Genomic DNA, 22,514 nt, shown 5'->3' with positions numbered 1-22,514 from the left:
TGGCATTTTAAGTTTTTTTTGCCACTTTTTCAGCACAGCTCATGCACTCATCAAACCAGCCTGACCAAACAAATACATTATAGAACCATATCATCAGAAGAGAAAATAAGCATGATACAATGGTGTACCTCCAGAAAAACCGTAGGAATGAAATACCCATTTATTTACTTTAACACTAACCAAAATCATAGATATGAAACCAATCTCAAAACCATATCAAATGACCCAAAACAAAAACACATCACCCAATCCTTATCTAAAATCCCAATCACAATAAAGAACAATAAATTAGGGTAATCTGAAGTCCAAACCAGATATCTCATCAATTCTAAAATTATAAATGAATAAATAAATAAACTTTAACGAATAATTCAAAACGAAAAATTAGAGCAAAAATTATGTATAAGACTTCAAATAAATTTTAATAAGAGAACTTAATCAACTGACCAAATGATCGAATTCTGAAAAGAGCTTGAGAGAATGATTTGTCTTCTGAAGAAACAAGCTAATGAATGATGGAGAGTGATGGCAGTGGTGACTGAGGCGTTCTCGGTCTCAAATGTGGACTGTGGACCATTGACAATCTGCAAAATTTGATTATAAGCATGTAGATTCCAGAAGTCGTTTTTGACAATTACCCATCCATGAACAACGTCCCTTCCTTTGCTTTGATTTGAACAAGTAAAATCAGAATATTGTAGATTTAATTATTGTAGAAATCACAGAGCCCAGAGCTTAAAATCTCATCAAACAATATAGATAGTTGGGACGTACCCAGACAAAGGTGAACGAAGCCCAAACGTTCTGTGACAAAATGAAGAGTTTGATTTCTGTGAATGGTGCCTGCGAGCGAGTGAGAGTGGGTGTGAGTTATTACCCAGTTCATAGAAACCCATAAACCCAAACCCAATTTATGAGCAACTCCTAATCTCTAAAACCCTAAACAAATTTCTTACAAATCCATACACCATAAACCAAATTCACAGAAACTCCAAATTTCAAAGAAAATGTATATGAACAGTACCTCGTGGATGTCAACGGTGGAGTTATGCTTGGATGAACAGCCACTGCTGAAGGAGAAAGACGATTGCGTCGTAGAGAGAGAGGTACACGAGGGAGAGAGACGGGCCGAAGAGATAGAACCAAGAGAGTTGAGAGAGAAGCCAATTTCTAAAAAACTGATATGGGTGCAATCAGTCCACAATAAAAATGTATTTATATGTGATAGTTGTAAAAAAATTAGGAAGGGGTTATATTTTTAGTTAAAATTATGAAAAGGGTGGCATTTTAAGCTATTTCCGTATTTTTAATAAGTTTAATGATTGTTATTTAACAACAGTGCAACTTCTAACTTTCATCCTTGTTAAATATTGTCACAATTTTGTTGTTCCATGCATGCTAAATCTGATCCCCAATCATTTTTTTTTCAACATGGCCAAGCTCGTTTTGATTCTAATCCGATCTCCACCCCCAATTAGGGATGGCAACGGGTCGGGTAGGGTCCGAGTATAACAATACCATCCTCATCCTCACTCTTCATTCCCGCTCTCGTCCTCGAACCAATCCCCGTCCCTGTCGGGAGACTATCCCCCATACCCGCCCCGAATTCCTGATTTTTTTGCATAAAAAAATATTTATCATACATTTTAACATTAAGTTTCATATTAAATTATCATTCAACACATCCAAATTAACTATAAAGTTCAACTCAACTATTCAAAATCACATCAATATGAAATTCCATAGAAAATTAGGAAGAATTAGGAGAGAGAAGTTAACTTTGGGTTAAACATAAATATTATAATTATATATTTATTTATTTAAATATAAACATATATTTTCGGGTCGGGTTCGGGGATGGGGAAGCCGATACCATCCCCTCCCCATACCCGTAGGAGATCCCCGTACCCTATACCCATTTAGCCCTGAAATCTCCCCCCATTAGGGTCGGGGACCCACCCCTAAGGGGATTTTTGCCATCCCTACCCCCAATTCTAGGGTTTAGGATTCGTTGCTGCATTGGGAAAATTCGGAAATTATGTTCAAGAAGATCATCAAGGGAAACAAGAAGCCCTCCAAGTCCGATTCTCATGATCCTTCGTCGTACGGGTACGGCCCGCCGGGGACCCAAAATTCCGGGGCAGTCGCGAATGTGGTTGTAAACCACGCGTCCCTGGCCGGGCCGGCTGCTTCAGGTCCCAATTCGGGTGGGGCTCCGGGGATAACGGCGTTACCGCCTTCGGGCACCATCGAGCCTCATCCGTTCTTCCGTGACGCTCCCGTCTCCGAACGCCAGACCCTGTTTCTTCGCAAATTGCAGGTTTGTTGCTTTCAATTTGATTTCTCTGATACCCTTAAGACCCCTAGAGAAAAGGAAATTAAGCGTCAAACCCTTTTGGAATTGGTTGATTTCATACAACAATCTGGGTCGGGTAAGATCACCGAGACATACCAAGGTTGCCAAGCGTTATATTGATCACTCGTTTGTGTTGAAGCTACTCGATTTGTTTGACTCTGCTGAGGACCCGCGTGAGCGTGAGTACTTGAAAAACATTCTTCACCGAGTATACGGGAAGTTCATGGTGCACCGACCCTTCATCAGGAAAGCCATCAATAACATATTCTATCGGTTTATTTATGAGACTGAGAGGCACAGCGGCATTGCTGAGCTTTTAGAGATTCTTGGGAGCATAATTAATGGGTTTGCACTACCAATGAAAGAGGAGCATAAGTTATTTCTTGTTCGGGCACTTATACCGCTGCATAAGCCGAAGTCAATTGCAGTTTATCATCAGCAGCTGTCCTACTGCATAACCCAATTTGTTGAAAAGGATTACAAATTGGCAGATACGGTTGTTAGGGGTCTGTTGAAATACTGGCCTTTGACCAATTGCTAGAAGGAAGTTCTTTTCCTTGGAGAAATTGAAGAAGTTCTGGAGGCTACACAAGCTGCCGAATTTCAGCGTTGCATGGTTCCTCTTTTCAGACATATTGCTCGCTGCCTCAATAGCTCTCATTTCCAGGTTTGGGAATATTTACAAATTTTATTGGGTATGCTTCATTTTGCTGAAGCTTTAAACTAATTCTTTAACTTCTTTGTTTAAGACAAATGGATCCTAATGATATATTTTTTTTCACTGTTTATTTTATGAATATAACTTACTGGCATTTTTCCGTTTCTGCTTGGTCCAAAGTTTCACCTTTCCATTTTCTTTTTCTGAATTCAAATTTTTTTATTTTGTTATGCCTTCGTTGTACATATATTTTGTTTTCATGTTATCGATGGATTGAGCTGTTTCTTCATATGACATGTTTCACAAATGGAAACTGCAGCTGTTTGTGAAAGGTGCCATATTATGTTATATTCTCGCATTTGCTTATGCATAGAGAACATTTATTGTAACCCAAATACAGGTTTCCAAAATCTTTCTGAAACTAGTACTCCTCTTTCTGCATGAGGCTGCAGCTTTAATCTGTTTATCTTTGTTTGATGAATTTACTTATTTGTAGTCCTTTTGATGCTGATAATGTGCTAATGAGAGTCCCATTCTGTTATAGTGGGGACCAAATGAATGTTTACTTGCGTGTTTCTCCCATGGGGAAAGATCTTTGATATGCTAATTTCTTAGAAATGCCCATGTAGTACGTTAAAAATGCTAGTGTTTTTGACGTATTGGATTTCTATTGAATAAGCAGATAGGCTGCAATAAAGTGGATGGAATTTGAGATCAACTTGTACTCTGTAGGAATAGATGCCATATAACTTGAATTGGGAGAAGTAGTTAGATACTTATCACATCAAGAACCATTATAAGATAACTGAAAGCATGCAGTGTCAACATTAGGGGGAAAAAGCACAAGATTACTAGGTGGGAAATATCCTAGAATGGTTCACCTTAGATAACCTAACTTTCAATGTACTAATGCAAGTGCTTTCTGTGTTTGACATTGTTTTGGTGATTTCCGTCCATCCCTATTTAGCTTTCTGCTGACAAGTTTCCTGATCTGTGAAACACGTTCTATATTGATCCATGCATGAATTGTTATAAGGGTAAATTACTCAAACGGTCCTCAAACTTGTATGAGATTTACATTTTGGTCCATAAATTAAATTATTAGTCCAAATGGTACATAAACTCTATGTTAATCGCCCATTTGATCCAACCGTTAGGTTCTGTCAATGTTGTCGTCAAATTTAAGGGTAAAATTGTCCAAACCATGTAGAATAGCCAATTCTTGAAGCGACAAAGGCGTCATTCGAGGAATCCACCTTCTTCTTCAACGAAGGCTGCGATGTCTGAAAGCTCAACAAATTCAACTCGATCCAATCGGTATTGCTTTTGTGGGATGAAGATTAAACGGCGCACTTCATGGACAGATCTGAACCCGGGAAGAAGGTTTGAGGCATGCGACCAAAATCGGGTAAGATAGACTAAGGGTTTTGTTTTGTTTAAGTGAAGAATTGAATGGTGTGCTGGGCTCTGATTGATTGTGTGTAACAAATGATGTGCAGAATAGCCAAACAAGACATCATTTCTTTGAATGGCTGGATAATGAAACATGTCCAAGAGGAAAGGAAGTGCTTCCTGGATTGCTTAGAATACTCAGAGGTATGGAGGAAGAAATTAGAGCAAGAGATGAGCAACTGAGATTAGTGGAAGTAGAGAAGAAAAAATTGGAAGAGAAAGTGTGTGTTGTTATTGAAGGAAAAAAGGAATTGGAATGGAGTAGACAGAGACAATTGAAATTGGGGTTTGCTTTGATCCTTTCATGGTGTTTGTTTGTAATTTTGGTGATGAGTAGAAAGATTTAGCTATGAATGTTAGGTCTGTAATGGCCTTTTAGGTTTGTAATGGGATTATAGGTATGAATGTAATGTGGTGTTTGTTAGCTATGAATGTAATGTGGTGTTTGTTAGCTATGAAATAGTTTGTGGAGTATTTTAGGTAAAACAATTCCATAACCAAAACCACACCAATTCCAGAAATGAATACCAATTCCATAACAAAAACCACACCAAATCTAGAAATGAATACCAATTCCATAACCAAAAACCAATCCCATAGCGAAAAACCAATTTCATAACCAAATTGCACAGCATAAACCAATTCCATTACCAATATGTAGAGTTAATTCTAATCCACAAGCTGTGATTCCATAAAATTACATCTCAAATTACAGAACCTAAACCAAAAGGCAGAGTGTAAATCCACAAAATAACATCCCAAAAGCTGTGATCCTATTGTTTGTACTGTAAGCCAAAATGCAGGGCCTTTACATAACCACAATGCATATCCTGAACAAAATCCACATCCCAAATTACACAAAATATATATGATTCCCCCTGCCTTGTGAATGATTATGGTTGTGATAGAACTTCTGTAGGCCTTTTGAATGTTCCTCTTCTAATAGCAGCCCTTTTGAATGTTCCTCCTCTAATAGCAGTCGTTTTGAATGTGCCCCCTCTTGCCAAACCTCTTGCCAAACCTCTGACCATAGTTCTTGGCAAACCTCTTCCCACACCTCTTGCCAACTAAAGAAAGAGGACCAATATAAGTTCTGAACTATATTGCAAAAAAGTAAGTGACCATATTTGAAAAATAAACCTCAAACAACATACACTTTGTTGTGAAGAAGTAGCAACTTCAGTTGCAACAGCTGGAGCCTCATTAGCTCTTCCTGTTCCTCTAGCCAACCTTTTTCCCATATCTCTTAGCATACTTCTTGGCCAACCTCTTATACCTCTTGCCACCTAAACAAAGAGGACCAATATAAGTTCGCAACTAAATTGCAGATTTGTGAGACAACATATTTGAAGAAAAATACCCCAAAAAACGTATACTTTGTGAAGAAGTAGCAACTTCTTTTGCAACAGCTGGAGCCTTATTGGCTATTCCTCTTCCTCGGCCTCTGCCCCTCACTCTAACTGCCCCTCCCTCAGTGTGGACCTCTTTTTGGGCAAAAGATGCATTTGCCTGCAAGAGCACAAATAATTATTACTTCCAAAACATGTAACAACTCTAAATTTGCATAATAAATAATTACCTGTTGCTTTTCTGAGCTATGTCTGTCACAAGTTGCCCTATTATGGCCACTTTGACCACATCTCCTACATGTGATCTTAATAAAAAGTCTTCTAAGCTTGTCTCTTGGTTGAACATAATTTGGAGGCATTGGATGTGGTGGGGGTGGTGGTGGTACCACAATTTCAGCAGGTTCTTTGGACCTAGTTTTTTTGGGCCTTCCTGGCTGTACCCTAACAGTTGGGGGATGTATTGGAGGATGCCCAGATTTAGCCCATTGATCCATTGAAGGGATGGGATAAATCATTGGTCCATATGACTTCATATAAGTTGCAGGCTTGTAACATTCATCCACATAATCAATGGGGCTTTCATCCCTTTGAAAAATTGCAGAAATTGCATGGCCACATGGTATCCCACATAAATCCCACCTCCGACAAGAACATGTCCTTGCCCTAAGATCCACAACAAATTCTCCACCATACATGTGGGTCACTTGATATGTTTGCAAGCCTGCCAGTCGAGGAATGCATGTGGAGGCATCTAACTTGTTTTTCTCAATTATCTTGAAGATTCTTGGCCCAACTGGATGTTTCCATTTCGGACATGCAGCCCTTCTATTTGCCATCCTAAGCATCACAAGAACTCTTATCCTCTCCAAGCAAGTCAAAATGGACTGATCTCTTGCATCTACTATTGCTGAATTGAAACTTTCACAAAGATTGTTCAACAACAGATCACACTTAAACCGTGTATCAAAGTGAGATCTACTCCAATTCTTTGCAGGTCTCTTACTGAGCCATTCCCACGCTTCCTCATCCTCTTGTTTCATATTTTCCATTTCTGCTTCCCACCAAGGCATAGTTGTGGCTCTTGCTGCAGCCCACAATATGTGTTTTAGAGCAAGACCAGAGTGTGATGATCTAAAGTTATTATATAAGTGTCTAACACACATCCTGTGCTCTGCAGTTGGAAGTAGAGTCTCAATTGCAGGTATGAGTCCCTTTTGCTTGTCGCTAATGAACACATATGACAAACCATTTGTAATCTTTAGATCTTCAATCAACAGCCTAAGAAACCAGATCCACGATTGTTTGCTTTCGATCTCAACAACTGCATAAGCAATTGGGAAACTGCCATTGTTGCCATCCACCCCAACTGCTGTCAAAATTTGGCCAGGATAAGGACCTTTTACGTGGCACCCATCAAGACCAATAACTGGTCTGCATCCATCTAAAAATCCTTGCCTGCAACCAGCGAAGCAAACATACATCCTGCAGGAGGACAGAACTCAAGTCAAAAAAGGATGAGATACAAAAGCCAGAATTGTGCCAAAGCGATACAAAAGCCAGAATTGTGCCAAAAGAGGGATCTCTTGCTATAATCTTAACTCTTCTTCTCCATCTTTTGTCTTTTCTTCTCCTCCTTTTAGGGCCTCCTTCTCCTGTTCCACGGCTTCAAAGGCCTCTCGTAGCTCTTCATCAGTCTCCGTGGTTTCTGTAGGAATTGCTGCAATCTATTCTGTCCCCTCAGACTCACTAACAGCCCTTTTTCTTAGTTTTTTGGCCTTGTAAGGGGGAGGGGAGCTCTCAACTACGCATAGGAAGAAAGTCAGAAATGAGTGCAGAACTGATCAAGAGGGATTGACAGAATTGAATACCAAAATTTGACCTGGGGAATCAGGCTGGACAACATTGTCTTGAGCCTGAGTGACTTCTTTTCTTTTGTTCTTGCTGGCAGAAGGAGTTGCCTCAGCCCTTGCTTCTTCCAAGGTCTCATAATCATCCTCCTCGTCACCAAAAGGACGTTCCAGGTCTCCAGCAGCAATAACAGAGGTAACTAAATAGAAGGAAAAGGGTTAGCAAACAGTCCATCAAGAAACAAGCTTAAGGGTAGAGTTCAAAAACTTATCAACCACTTCCCTAGCTTTGACAATTTGTCTCCCCAAATTGCTCGTCATAGAGGGATCTGAGACAAACAGGCAGAATGAAGTTAAGACACATTTCATAATACAGAAATCCAAAGGAAAGGGGCATAACTGCCTTCAATCACTTGAGCATTTATGCCTTTGACCATTTGCACTATGAATTTTTTGGCTTTTGGTTCTGCCAGGACAGTCCCTGCATCCCAAGTCTTAAACAGTGTCTTCACAGCAGTACCAGCATCTAGCAGGCTAGCAAAACGAGCCTTCCACCAGACATCAAACTCACCAGAACTGCAGGAGTTAGGCTCCCAGGATGGATAGAGGGCATCCACACTGTTGTTAATCTTGTTCACTGAGCACCTGCAGTCCTTGTGCACATCTAGATCATCTAAGTCCCTTCATGAGGTAGCACGATTGCAACTCCTGTAAGACTTGAGAGGGATGAGTTGGGGACAACCCAGCTGCCTGGCACAGAAGTTAGGATGATAGACCTCTGCTCCTAAGTGGTAATTAGGAGGCTTACCCCCACCAAAAGGCATGTCCAGGGGGAGCGTCACACTCAAACTTTTTTGTGAAATAAATTCTTGCTTCCTCCTCTTCCGGCTCCTTCTCAAAAAGTCTGTGTCCAGGCTGGAACCAAGGGTATGTTCTTCTAAGTACCACTTGCCACTGGGCAGCAGACCTTTTGGTGCAGTGCCTAAAAAACATGAGGTATTCTTCAATAGAGCGCTTAGGCACCTCTGCCGACATTAAAGGGACCACCATAACCTGGTCTTCAGGCAGAGCAATGTCTGAGAACCTCAGTTCTGGGAAATAAATCTGCAGCTAGACCTGGATCATCCAGAATGCACCAGGTGCAAAGATATTCAGTGGATTCTCCAGAGTGGAGCTATGAAGGTTCTTGTACAGGTGAGCCAGAACTGTGGGGCCAAGTCCCACATCAGCATGATTATGCAAGGCCTCTGCTAAGTGCTTGTATTCCAGTAGAACTGCCGAGGAGCGGTTGGGGAAAACGAACTTGTTCAACCAATATAGAAGGAACAACATGTACTGCTGATCCTTATCCTTTTCAATGCTAAACTTCTTCAAAAAATTAGAAAAGGAACAATTCTGGTTAATCGTGGCAGCAAGAATGGTAAAAGCCTTAGCCACTCTCTCTCGATTCTTCCCTCTATAGTAGTCACCAACAGCATCAGCGGGCCTGAATCCAAATATTTGAGCCAGATCCAGCAGAGTCGGAGTCATGGGACCTAGACGGAAATCGAAGGTGTTGCTGGCGGAGTTCCAGAAGCAAAGGGCAGCAGCCAGCAGGTTCTCGTCTCTATTGACAGAATTTTTAAACAGAAGAATTGCATCGTAAATTCTAGCCTACTTCCAGTAAGCTTCATGCCGCGGAAGAAGTCTGTCGATCCAATCAGACCACCTCACTGCACTGTTCCTAAGTTCACTCGAGGGGTAGGAACGACTCAAGTTCTTACTGACCCAGGTATGAGAAGCCAGAGCCTTAGAACTTTGAAAGCACATAGGGGCCTTAGCGTCTTCCTTGAAAAAATCGGCCATTTCTCCTAGCACAGAGCCAAACCAATGAGGACCCAGTACAAGGGTGTTTTCAAACAGATGAAGGACGTTTTCATCCAAATTCTTCCGTGCATACGGGTGAAGTCTGCTACAAGCCTCAATCGGATGTTGATCGACCCCATCTCCGGTAAGATAGGCAGGAGAGCATGAAGAAGGGGAGATCTTGGCACGAGTGTTTGGAGAAGACATTTTCTTTTTCTCTCTCAAAATCGGACGAAAAAAGGGGGATTGAAAGGAACGGAACCAACAGAACAGAAGGTTTCGAAAGAAATAGAAGTTGAGACAGAACTAGGTTTTTGATGAACAGTGATATGGTTTCAGCAAATTTTATAAACTGAATAGGAAGATCGTGGGAAGTCAGAAAGAAAGGAATTTTGTTCAGATTTAATTAGCCGTTAGAACCGGGTTCCCTAGGAAGCCTAATCAAATAGGTAGACGTGTGCTAGTGCAACGGCAGGAATTAGCGCGCATCATTTATTGGCCAATCATTAAGTCTGAAACCGTTTTTTTGTTTTTTTTTTGTTTTTTTATAAAAACAAATCAGACTTAAGGGGGCATTGTTTGGGCCAAAAGAGCCCACTTCTCACAAAGAAGCCAAGAACAGGAGAACAGAAGATCGGGCCTTTACTCCAAAAGAAAAGCCCAATCCACGTCAGAGGCCCACGACTTTTACAAAATGGCAGAATTGTAAAAAACGTCAAAACTCAATGGCAATTAACCACTGAAGCAGATCTTGAAAGAAGAATTGGATTGGGCCTAGCTTTTGAAAACTCACCATTTATATTAGCATATTTTTTTGGAAAGGTCTATTCTCAGAACCCACGTGACTACCTAAAAGACTTTACAAAGTCAATAGTTTCAGCTAAAGATACAGAGAATTTGACAGGAAATTAATGAAGGCAGTCTTGCAGAAGAGATTTATCCAGTCTTTCATAGACAGAGAAGAGATCAAAATCCCTTTTATAAATATTCAGAGATGTCTGCTCCAAAGAAGGCACCATTTTCAAGAGATAAGCAGACTATGTCTTGGAAGATAAGTAGAAGGCAGGGAGTTGTTCATCTGGAAAATCAAACTAACCATCACAGTTTGAATTCTCACAAGATGAAATTAAATTGGAAGAAGGGTTAGGTTTTCTTTCAAGAAGAACAGGGAAGTGACCACCTTAGGAACTGACTATGGAAAGTTTATCTGCCAGAATTGATAAAAACTCTTTTTCTTTGCATTTAAAAATAAAGGATCTTTTGAGAAATTTTGCCACACATTATTAAAAGAGTTAGAAACCCTACTCCAAAAACATTTCTTATAAATATAAGAAAGGGTGAACAGGGCAAAAGGACAATCAATCAAACAACCAAAAATCAGTCGAAAGACAAAAACTCAAAATGATCACTTGATCTCTGAGAACCTTCAAACAAACTGAAGCAACCAAAAGCTCATTTGAGCCACAAAAGAAGCCAGCTACAACTCAGAACTTCCAAAGGAGACTAGAGAAATAAGTCATTCAAAAAGAGATTTCTCTCGTTACGAATAGGTTCAGTAGAAGCCAAAAGAAGCAGAGTTTAGGTTTTTACAAATATGAAAACCTCAACAAATTTATGGAGAGCCCTGATCAAGCAGAACAGGCATCACAGTGCAGTCCCAGCTCAGTAATCCTTGAATCCAGCCACTTTTGCTCCCTTCAGACTGAAGAGGCAGCAATTTTGTCCTTTCAAAAAGCCTTCCAGGGCTTGAAATTGATTAAAACTCTGCCGAACTCAAACGTTGGTATCGATTTATAGCTGAAACTCGACGGTTGATGTTGCTGACAGTCCAGTCTAGTACAGGCATACCTAATCCAGCCTTCTTTTTGTCTTTCTAGAGTTAATTTTTTACTATAGAGTTTTGTAAAAGTCAGTTCTGCATGAAAACAATTCATTTTCTCACTATCCATTCTGGCCAGAACTACCAACATTGTACTGTGAAAAATTATGAAGTCCTCACCAGTCTGAGGCAGGAAAAGAACTTACTTGGGAGATATTCTTCACCCAAATTCACAATCGTTTGTTTAGAAATCAGTAACTTGGGGTGCAAGTTATATATTTTTAAGAAGTCTGCTAGGATTTTTATTGGTAGCAGTGGCACGCTCGCACACTAAAGAAAGTTGATATGTTGACCAGTCAATGGTTTTCAAGGCAATGGGGAATTTACCCTTCCATCACAGGAACAAACACAAAACGGGTGAACAGGTTTAAAATATTGTATATATAAATATTATTTGGTTGCATCCGTAGCCTCTCCTATAAGTATCATGCTTCCTTCCTTCAATCATTCATTCCAATCCTTTAAGATAGATTTCTACCATGAAGTAATGTTAGAGAGAGAGAGAGAGGAGATGAAGAAGGTGTGTGTTTGTCTTGCAATATTTCATATTTATCATGGTGAGCGGGTTATGTAATATGTTCTAAAAGTTCTTATTTTGTGATAAAGGTGAAAATCATGGGTTTATTCTATTTACAAACCTCTCTTTATTTTCAAGTCAAGCATGTTTAATTCTTTGGAGTTTTTGTGAAGTATGTATTATTCATGGAATATGAGAACTTCAGTGATGGGTTATCTGAAGGATAAATGTACCAGATGGGGACATAGGGCAGTGAGGCCAATAGGGGTCACATACTGGGTACAATTTGTGAAGGATAACCAAGATATGAAGTAATGATGTGATATGATTTGAATTGTGTATCTTTTTATTATATTACTCTAGTGTGTGTGACTAACTTTGAGGTACTACGACTCTGACTTTGTATTTATTAAATAAGTTTGTAATATTATTGGCTCTATTTCTATCATATCATAGTTATAGGAGTTTGTTTCTATAACTATGGTATGATTCATGCCTTAATTAAGAGATAATCCCTAATTCCGGATCGGGGCGTGACAATTCAATAAAGTCTTCTCAACTCCAAAATGTCATGCTACTTTGGAAGTATGAGCCTTACGAATCCACTTCAAACTGTAGCCATCTTCTAGAATGCACAATTGTGTTCCCTTGTACATTAGTCCATCCTTCAATTGGAAGTCACTAGTTTTTCCTTGTAGCAGCTTGGCAAAGGCTGAGTTGAAATTAGCATCTGTGCCATACCCTTTGGCATATTCAGAAGGAACAATGGGTTGGATTTGCATAGCAACCAGCAATACGGAACTAACGGGTGTAGGTGGTCTAGATAGCATATCTGCCAACTTATTAGTTGCTCCCTTCTTATACTATATCACAATATTGAATTATTGTAGGTAAGACATCCATTTCATATCCCGAGCTTGCTGTAACTACGACTTCTTTTCCTAACAAGTAAGCTCTCCAATGTTTCACTGCTTGATGCATTGCATACAGCTCCTGGTCATAAGTTGGATAGTTCAATACCGGTCCACTAAACATCTCATAATGGTATTCAACTGGTTTCCCATCCTAAAATAATATGGCTCCCATGACATAGTTCAATGCATATGCTTCCACTTCAAATGGTTTATGCAGATTCATTAATGCTAGTATTGGGGCCTTTGTAATCTTTCGTTTCAATAACTAGAAAGATTCTTCATGGTTTCTCGACCATTCAAACTTTTGATTGGCCTTTGTAAGAGAATGTAAGGGTGCTGCAAATTGTGAAAAGTGCCAAATAAACTTTGCAAATATTGACATGCACCTATAAAGCTCCGACCTTCAGTTACAAGATGGGGCATAGGCCATTGAGAAATCACATCTACTTTCCTTAGGGCCATTTTCAGTTCTCCTACACCAACAATGAATCCCAGGTATACAAGGTGTTGTTTCCCAAATTCACACTTCTTACCGTTTAACTGTAACTGATTTGTTCGTAAAACCTCCAAAACTTGATCAATATGATGAAGATGGTCCTCCAAAATAGATGACGGTTTATAAAAGAAAAACTGACGTAGTAAATTACTGAGACGACGGTTAAAAGCAACGTCTATTTAAAATTAGAAGAAGCAAATGTCAAAGAATTTACTGTTTCATATTGCCGTTTTTCAGCAGCATCAACATCATTCGTGGGATTTTCTTCCTCCAAAAGAAGGGGTCTCATATTAGTGGCCCCTGATAAGATGTTCCCTCGTCAACCTCCTGGTAATAATGTCACTGAGGAGGAACATGCTCAATATGTTAAGCACATACAAGACGACACACAAGCTAAATGCTACATCCTTGCTTCCTTGAACTTTGAGCTTAAGAAGCAACATGAGCACATGGATGCTGCAATTGATATCATCCTTCATCTGCAAGAGCTGTATGGTGAGGGTACTTGTAACAGACGGTTCAGTGCTGTTTGTGAGCTTATGAAGACCAAGATGGTCAAGTCCACCAGCATGGGCTGAAGATGATTGGACTCATCGAGCAGTTGGAGAACTTAGGAACTCCACTAGATAGGGAATTGGCCCAAGACTTTATCCTTGCATCCCTCTTAGACCAGTTCTCTCAGTTTGTTATGAACTCCAACACGGGAAAAATGGACAAAACTCTTGCTGATTTGCTGCACATGCTGGTCACACTTGAAAAGAATTTCAAAAGGGAAAATAGGAGTGAGATTATGGCTGCCTTCAAGAAAGGCCCTTCTTCCTCTACCAAACCTAAGTCTAAAATGAAAGGCAAAGGCAAGGGAAAGGAGAAGAAGACTACTGTAGCCAAGCGCAAAGGTAAAATCACCAAAAAGAAGGCGAAGGAGCCCGAAGGAATATGCTTTTATTGCAACGAAGATGGGCACTGGAAGAGGAACTGCAAGAAATATCTTGCCAGCCTGAACAACAACAAGAAGTATCAGTTCTAACAGTTAGTTCTTCTACTTGGATATATGATTCAAGTGCTAGCCAACATGTTTGCAATTCTTTGCATGGACTAGTGGGTAGTAGAAGAGTGAAGAAGGGAATGATGGTGCTATGTGCTGGAAACGGCCCAAGAATATCATCTAAAGCGATTGGCACCTACCTTCTCCAACTACCATCTGGAGTAGTTTTGGAATTAAAAGATTATCTTTATTTTTCGGCTTGTATTAAGAACTTAATCTCCATCTCTATGCTTTTAAGAGATGGGTACTCAGTTATGTTTGACAAACTAAGTTGTTCTTTATATTTGAATGGATGTGAAATTTGTTATGCTTATATCATTGATGGCCTCTTTCATTTACAATTGAATGGTAGTGTGAACTGTTTAGAAGGTAATGATGCGTCAAGGCCTAAAAGGCCAAGGGATGAGATCAATCCTACTAAAATGTGGCATTTAAAACTTGGGCATATCAACCAAGCCAAAATTCACAAGATGGCCAAATATGGATATCTTGGACCGTTGGGTTCAGAACTGATGCCTACTTGTGAGTGTTGTCTAAAGGGAGAGATGTCTAGGTCTCCTTTCTCTTGCAAAGGGGAAAGAGTGATCTAGGAGGATCTACCAACAAAATAAACATATTATAATATAATTACAATTAATTTTATTATATTATATTATTAAATTATTTAAAACTAGAAAAACTAATAGTTTAAAACGAACTGTTATAAACCATAAAAAGTTAATGATCTTAAATTAGTGAGATTTTAGGCCATTCGTTTTTTATGGCTTAAAATAATTTACTATTTTAGTTTAGTTAATTTTAGCAATCAAACCTTGTCTAAACAAATATGTTATTCATTGAAATGAATCAAGCAATCCTGAAAGCAGAACTCAAAGCAGTTCCTTAGCTTCTTCCTTTTGTTTATCTAATTGTCTTAAACTTTCTCTCGTTCCCTTTTTCCTATAAACTAGGAATTCATAGTTCTATCAGTTGGAAGTTTTGGATCAAGTGGTATCACAACACCATGTCTGAGAGGGTGACGGTGGTTTATGGTCTCAACTCGCAACCAATGCAAAACTTATGGAGAAGAACTTTTAGATCCTTTGCTCGTACACCAAAAGCCAAGGTCCAAGAGAGACATTATGACTGAAAAAAACAAACAGGATACATCCAGTGATGGTGATCGCATCACTTAGCTTGAGCAACAAGTTGAAAACTTGTCTGCATCAATCCTTAAACTCATGGAGAGTTTGAAGACTGGAAAACTTTCATGTCCATCAACTTCTTATGAGCCAGATCAAAAGCTCAAGAAAAAGGTTGTTGAGGATAGTGAAGATGAAGACGATACACAAGCTGATCCAATGAAAAAGGAAGATGAATCAGGTGACAACAAAAATTATGTTGATACCTTAAAAATTGATTTTAAGATTGATATCCCTATATATAAAGGAGATGTTGATCCTGAAAAACTAGATAACTGGATAAACACATTAGAAACTTATTTCACAGTCTATAAGTATTCTAATGTGCAAAAGATAAAATTTGCGAGTTTGAAACTTTCAAGCCATGCCCCTACATGGTGGAAGTCCTATCAGAGACAATATAATGTCTCATAATTGACTTGCAAGAACTTTAAGACGCTTTTGAGAAAACAATTTTATCCAGTTGGCTATGAAGATGAAAGATGGTATAAGTGGCAACAGTTCAGACAAAGATTTGGGTAGCCTGTATAAGTGTATACAATAGAGTTCCACAACCAAGCTATGGTTCTAGACATCAACATCGACGACTACGATGTTTTCATGTAGTATACTGGAGGTCTTACCGACTACATATGGAAAGAACGAAAATTGTTCACCGTAGACACTATTGAAGAAGCTACTGTGAAGGCCATCGCCATTGAGGCAAAAAATAAAAGAATTGACAAGAAGGATGACAGATCAAAACCTGTCAACAAAACTGACTGGCAAAAAAAGGGGAAGCAGAGTGAGGAAGGTCAGAGACAAGAGGTCTACTATGATCGCTGTCAAACCAGCAGACATGCCAAAGACAAGTGTTGGATACTCCATCATGAGTTGCGGCCAAAGCGCCAGAAAAACAACCAGGGGAGAAATGATAGAAAAACCACCTTAACTGCACAACAGGCAGAAGAGCTTCCAGAGTTGAAGCAACAACCTGATGTTACACTTACCCTTATGACAAGACCAGCAAATATTGAAGACATGTACAACCATGAAGAGTTGTTTCATGTGAGTATTCAAGGGAAGCAAAGTGTTTTACAACCTATCATTGAACCTGGAAGTCAGAGAAACTTGATTTCAAAGGCTTTAGTAAGAAAAGTGGGTTTAAACACCACCCCACATCCTAAGCCGTACCTGCTAGGATGGATTTAGAAGGATGTTGACTTACAAATTGGGAAGCATGTACCTTCAAATTTGCTATCACTAATTGATATATCGATGAGGTGACATGTGAGGTGGTTCCTTTGGACGTTTGCCAAGTTATATTAGGTAGTCCATATTTTTGTGGCCTAAATGCCATTCACTATCAGAGGCTTCGAAAGTATCGACTTGTGAAGGATGGGAAAGAGTTCCTCATCAATGCTTGCAGGCCTCAAGCTACAGATAATTTGCTGATAGCTAACCAAGCCAAAAGGTTAGTCAATTCATGTGGGTGATTCGTTTTGTTGATGATTCGACCGTAAGATAAGAGTTGTGCAGCTGTGACATTATCTACTTTGTCTTTTATCTCTTACACAATGCTCAAACATAGGGAAATTGCAAGAGAATTTCAAGGACTTATCTCAGGATGTGCATGGTTTGCCACCAAGGAGAGCTGTGTAGCATGATATCCAGTGGGTAGGAGATTCACCTCTACCAAACTTGGGTTTGTATCACACTTCTCTGACGGAATCTAATGACATCAAGAAGCAAATTTATGGACTTCTTGAATAAGGAGTCATCAAACCTAACTGCTCACCATGTGCTTCGCCAGTGTTACTTGTGCCTAAGAAAGATAGAGGTTGTCGTATGTGTGTAGATTATAGAGAACTCAACACAATAACCATCAAGAATCAGTATCCCTTGCTGAAGATTGATAACTTGTTAGATCAATCACATGGTGCTCGTTACTTACGAAGCTAGACCTCAAATCTGGCAATCATCCATGAAGAAGACACTTAAAAGACTGCTTTCATGATAAAACAAGGACTCTTCGAGTGGTTAGTCATGCCATTCGAGTTATTTAATGCTCCGTCCTTTCATTGACGACTTCGTCATTGTATACTTAGATGACATTCTCATATTTTGTGTCACATAGGAAGACCATCTTCATCATATTGTTCAAGTTTTTGAGGTTCTACGAACAAATCAATTACAGTTAAACGATAAGAAGTGTGAATTTGGGAAACAACACCTTGTGTACCTGGGATTCATTGTTGGTGCAGGAGAATTGAAAAATGGACTTAGGGAAAGTACATATGATTTCTCAATGGCCTACACCCTGTCCAATAACTGAAGGTCGGAGATTTATAAGTGCATGTCAATATTTGTGAAAGTTTATTCGGCACTTTTCACAAATTGAAGCACCCTTACATTCTCTTACAAAGGCCAATCAAAAGTTTGAATGGTCAAGAAACCATGAAGAATCTTTCCAGTTGTTGAAACGAAAGATTACAGAGGCCCCAGTACAAGCATTACCGAATCTGCTATGTCATGGGGGCCGTATTATTTCAGGATGGGAAACCCGGTGCATACCCTTATGAGATGTTTAGTGGACCAGTATTGAACTATCCAACTTATGACAAGGAGCTGTATGCAATGCATCAAGCAATGAAAAGCAATGCATCAAGCAAGGTCGGCATAAGAAATGGATGTCTTACCTACAATAATTCAATATTGTGATAAAGTACAAAAAGGGAGCAACAAATAAGCTGACAGATATGTTATCTAGACCACCTACACCAGTTAGTTCCGCATTGCTGGTCGTATGCAAATCCAACCCATTGTTCCTTCTGAATATGCCAAAGGGTATAACACATATGCTAATTTCAACTCAGCCTCTGCCAAGCTGCTACAAGGAAAGACTAGTGACTTCCAATTGAAGGATGGACTAATGTACAAGGGAACACAATTGTGCATTCCAGAAGATGGCGACATATTGCAGTGGATTCGTGAGGCTCATACTTCCAAAGTAGCATGACATTTTGGAGTTGAGAAGACTTTATTGAATTGTCACGCCCCGATCTGGAAATAAGGATTATCTCCGAATTAAGGCATGAATCATACTATAGTTATAGAAACAAACTCCTATAACTATGATATGATAGAAATAGAGCCAATAATATTACAAACTTATTTAATAAGTACAAAGTCAGAGTCGTAGTAGCTCAAAGTTAGTTACACACACTAGAGTAATATAATAAAAAGATACACAATCCAAATCATATCACATCATTACTTCATATCTTGGTTATCCTTCACAAATTGTACCCAGTACGTGACCCCTATCGACCTCACTGCCCTATGTACCCGTCTGGTACATTTATCCTTTGGATACCCCATCACTGAAGTTCTCATGTTCCATGAATAATACATACTTCACAAAAACTCCAAATAATATATATTGTGTGAAATATTGCACAAATTAAACATGCTTGACTTGAAAATAGAGAGAGGTTTGTAAATAGAATAAACCTATGATTTTCACATTTATCACAAAATAAGAATTTTTAGAACATATTACATAACCCGCTCAGCACGATAAGTATGAAATATTGCAAGACAAACACACACCCTTTTCATCTTGTTTCTTTTTCTTCCTTATCTCTCTCTCTCTCTCTCTCTCTCTCTCTCTCTCTTTTTCTCTCTCTCTCTCTCTCTCACACACACACACACACGCACACTACTTCATGGTAGAAATCTATCTTAAAGGATTGGAATGAATGATTGAAGTAAGGAAGCATGATACTTATAGGAGAGGCTACGGATTCAACCAAATAATATTTATATATACAATATTTTAAACCACCAAGAGATAAGATAGAAAAGTAAGGGAATAATGTGACTCATCCCCTTTTGGCAAATGATATCACAACACCACCACCAAAAGATAAGATAGAAAAGTAAAGGAATAATGTGAGTCATCCACCTTTGGCCAATAATATCACAACACCACTTGTTACTAGCATGCAATGTGGCATGACAATGATGATTCGATTAAAACCAATTCTAAGTCTCTACAAGTGGAAAACAAGAATGGTGTCATCTTTCAACTAAAGGGATAATCTCATACTAGGCTTAAGATTTAATAACATATAAGTCTTCACAATAAATATTTAAATTAGAAAAATTATATTATTAAATAATTAATATGTAGTATGAATAATTATATATATATATATTTTAACAGGTTCTCACATGAATCTTTGTCGCTATGTTTATTGGCCAAAGATGATGTTTCACGATACATTCGAGGTTGTGTTCTAAGCAACACATCAAAGCCTTCCAACAAAAAGTTAGGACTGTATCTTCCATTGCCAGTACCCAGCCGACCTTCGGAGAGTATCTTGATGGATTTCTTAGGTCGATTGCCTAAAACCAAGTTTGGAAATGACTACTTGTTTGTGGTGGTAGATCGTTTCAGTAAGTTGATGATTCTCATTCCATGCAAGAAGACCGTTACTGGAGAAGGAGCTACTAAGTTATTTTTTCAACATGTGTGGAAGCATTTTGGCTTGCCTACATTGATTATTTCTGATAGAGACAGTCAATTCTTAAGCCATTTCTTGAGGTCGTTATGGGGAATGATGGATACCAGATTGAAAAGAAGCATTGCAATTCATCCACAGACAAATGGACAAACAGAACTCGTAAATCGGACTATGGTACACTTGTTGAAGGGTTACAATTCCAAGCATCGGAAAACATGGGATGAAAGTCTCCCTTACTTACAATTTGCTTTTAACCAAGCAATTCATGGCTCTTTGATTTATCATTCACTATGAGTGACCATCCATTAAGTGAGAAAGAAGAAGAACATATTCAAGCACAGAAATTTCTCAAACGAGTCAAAAAGATTTATGATGAAGTAGAGGCACAACTGAAATGTTCTCAGCAACGATATAAAGCTCACCATAAAAAGCATTGTGTGCCATGTAACTTCAAAGAAGGTGACCTAGTATGGTTACATTGGAGAGGAGAGGCTAACTGGGAAGGTAAGAAACTAAAGCCTATTCGTTATGGATCGTTCAAGATCATCAACCAAATTGGCGATAATGCCTTTCAACTTGAATTACCACCATACATGCATATGTACTCGATCATCAATGCCGAGAATCTTAAAATTTTTGAGCCATCTCTACTTGATGATCTCGACAAAGACACATGCCTTCCATCAATTGATGGCTTAAAGATTGAACGAGAAGATCATTTGCAGGAGGATTGTATCTTGGAACAGAAGGTTCATGAGACTCGACATGGAAAGTATGAATATTTCCGTGTTGGCAGAAAAGGTCAACTTCCTAGCAAGTCGAAGTGGTATATTCAAGAAAAGGCAATAACAGAGTTTCCTCATCTCACAATTTAAATTCACCAGGAACTCAAGCATCTTAAATGGGGGAGCCATGATCCAGGAGGATCTACCAACAAAAATAAACATAATATAATATAATTATAATTATTTTTATTATATTATATTATTAAATTATTTAAAACCATAAAAACTAATGGTTTATAACGAATTGTTATAAACCATAAAAAGTTAATAGTTTTAAATGAGTGAGATTTTAGATCATTCATTCTTTATGGATTAAAATAATTTACTATTTTAGTTTAGTTAATTTTAGCAACCAAACCTTGTCTAAATACGTAAGTTATTCATTGAAATGAATCAAGCAATTCTGAAAGCAGAACTCAAAGGAGTTCCTTAGCTTCTTCCTTTTCTTTCTCTAATTGTCTTAAAATTCCTCTCATTCCGTTTTTCTTATAAACTAGGAATTCATAGTTCTATCGACTAGAAGATTTGGATCAAAGAGTCACTGAGCTGTTGGGGTTGATCCATTTGATGTTTGTGGCCCTATGTCCACGTCATCAAGAGGAGGCTTCTCATATTTTATAACATTCATCAATGATCACTCTCGGTTGGGCTATGTGTATCTCATGAAGCACAAGTCCGAATCTTTTGAAAAGTTTAAGGAATTCAAGAATGAGGTTGGGAGGCAAACTGGAAAGAGTATAAAGATTCTAAGATCAGATCAAGGAGGTGAATACTTGAGTATAGAGTTTCTTGATTATTCGAAGGAACATGGTATCATTTCTTAATGGACTCCACCAGGGACTCCACAACTCAATGGAGTTTCCAAAAGGAGAAATCAAACCTTGATGGGCATAGTTTGTTCCATGATGAGTTATACTAATTTGCCAATATCCTTTTGGGGATATGCACTCCTCACTACTACGTAGAACTGATATGATGTTCGTAGACATGCGGCACGCCCAATTTTGAGTTGTAATGAAAGAGCAAAGGTCTAGAAACGAAAAGGATGGAATGATAATTTTCAAATTTGTTGCTGCTAAAGTACCAGCTATAGTAACTTGGGTTGCTTTTTATTTTTTCTCCCCTCCCTCGATATTTCTTCTTCCTGTCTTCTCTTAGGACCGTACTTCCTAGCCACCAATTAACCCCCTCATGCACCGGTTGGCCGCGCTACCTTCACGAAAAGTGTTCCTCTCGTCCTCCTCTACAAAACCCACCCAAGACCCGATCTGATTCGCTGATGGTGAGCTCGAATCGAAGCTGAGAAAGGGTTAGGTTTTTTCGGTGGCATTCTTGCATTTTTCGGCGATGGTTTTCGTCAAGTGAGGTATGAAGCTTCATCTACTCATCATGCTCTACCTGTTTATGTATTAAGTTTGGATCGATTTTGTGGTTTTGCAAATCGATTCTTAAATCCCTATTTGGCCGACAGTTTTGGCTTCGATTCGGCCACTTCCAGTCAATTTTTGGTCGTGGTCGAAGAACAAAAGTTGATCCTCTAGTTAGTCTGAATCTATTGGTGTAGTTATCATAGGGTATTTGGTGAAATTTCCGTGGCCAGAAATTTCTCAAGACGCCCCACGTGCTGCCGGAGGTGGGTGGCGACCTGTGGGCCATTGTGGCAGCCTATTGAGTTTTAAATT

General features: G+C 38.9%; 1 pseudogene; it reads left to right on the top strand.

Annotated features, from left to right (window-relative positions):
* The first annotated feature begins 1,982 nt into the window (after positions 1 to 1,982).
* On the top strand, positions 1,983 to 3,178 carry LOC117637206 (annotated as a pseudogene).
* Positions 3,179 to 22,514: the final 19,336 nt, after the last annotated feature.

Source organism: Prunus dulcis, chromosome 8 (genome assembly GCF_902201215.1).
Source record: "Prunus dulcis chromosome 8, ALMONDv2, whole genome shotgun sequence".
In the NCBI taxonomy this organism is placed as follows: domain Eukaryota; kingdom Viridiplantae; phylum Streptophyta; class Magnoliopsida; order Rosales; family Rosaceae; genus Prunus; species Prunus dulcis.
The sequence above is the reverse complement of the archived record's forward strand: the minus strand, read 5'-3'. Positions and strand labels throughout refer to the sequence as shown.